The sequence below is a fragment of the Pteropus vampyrus genome, unplaced genomic scaffold (assembly GCF_000151845.1).
Source record: "Pteropus vampyrus isolate Shadow unplaced genomic scaffold, Pvam_2.0 Scaffold12571, whole genome shotgun sequence".
In the NCBI taxonomy this organism is placed as follows: domain Eukaryota; kingdom Metazoa; phylum Chordata; class Mammalia; order Chiroptera; family Pteropodidae; genus Pteropus; species Pteropus vampyrus.
In genome coordinates this window covers 2699-4327 of record NW_011901352.1, presented here as the reverse complement: position 1 = coordinate 4327, position 1629 = coordinate 2699, and positions in this window count along the sequence as shown.

Below are 1629 nucleotides of genomic sequence, written 5' to 3'. Positions count from 1 at the left end.
TATGTCAATTGGATGTGGCAGAAGCAGAGTCAAGTAACAGGACACATTTTTTCTAAAACTCTCCAGGCCCTATTTCTGATTGCCAATTTTTCTTTTCCTACTATAGGCAGAGATAATGAAAAATACCTTTGAGGTCTGTCGTAAAGGTGCAATAAGGTGTTGTATATGAAGCCCCGTGAAGAGGGCAATCACACATTCTTCCTACAGCATGCTTGTTGATATTCCTCATGTTGACAAAAATATACTTTTTACTACCATGGCAGAGGTTTTGACTTTTTCTAACTGACTATATGAGATGATAGTAGAGGAAAAAATGCTAACTTGGTTTTGACTATACTCAATAAGCGATAAAGCACTTACCACTCATGAAATACTATGATTTTGTGATCATTCAGATTTAGCTGTAATAAAGGCATGTGTTCATATCTGAGATCCTATATTATTTATATTGTTTAATTTTTGCTATAGATGAAGATCAATATCCAGAGTATGAATAGAACCTTTAGGGGTATGTCTATTCGTATGATCTGGCTAATTTTTAAAAGCATAGAACTTTTGTGAATATTAAAATTCTGGAGTTAACAATTAGTTATCTTCTTCCACCAAAACTTAAAAACTTGCACCAGGCCGTGTTGACATGGCATAAATAATTTATGTGAAATGCACTTGGTACTTATTAACTTGAACAATTTAAATGTTTGAGATGCCCTTGGCTCAATTGGCCTGATTGAACTTACTCTATATTGCATATGACTTCATGGTAAGGCTTCATACACTGTTTCCTCAACCTATACTTTGCCCATCTCTTCTCTTTTATTATAGTTCCTGAGCATCCCCCAACATCATTCTCTCTTACGTTCTCCATTCCAGTGGAAGAGCCCCATTTGGTTAGTTTACTTACTCGTCAACCACAGGGCCTGGCTTGATGTGGCCAGTCAGATGGAGAGCACGACATGCTTCAGAAAATGGTGGTTGTGGATGATAACAAGCCACCATGAAGTACATTTAAGGATAACTTTTATTACAGAAGTAGTATGTTGTGATTGCAGGCTTCAGAAAGAGGGGGAAAAACACCCCATCTGGAGGAAACCATTTTCAACATTTAGTTGTGTAACTTAAAACCTATTCCCACCCCCTTTCTCTTTCTTTTTGCGTATACACAAAAATACATATACAGTTTTTTTTTTGGTAAGAATGAGGAAGTTGGATCAAAATATTTATATATTTTATTCTTTTCCCCTTTTTGTACATGGATTTATTTCCACATATGCTTATTTTAAAAGGTTGCATGTGCCCTATCTTGAGAATGCACAACTTATTTAATCTATTTCTTATTTTTCTATTGATGAAGATTCATATTATTTTCTACTTTTTTTCATTATAAGCAATATTGAAATGAAAATACTGGTACACATATTGCACATTGCCCTATGATCATCTCTGTGACAAGCCTAAGAGAATCAATTGAAAAACTATTAGAAAAAAATAAAAGTGCTGAGCAAGGTGGTCAGCTATCAAATGAATATATCAAAATCAATATCTTTTCTAACATGCCAGCAGGAATTGGTTAGAACTTTTAATGAAAAAGGAGATCCCATTCACAATAGCAACCAAAGCATAAACTACCTA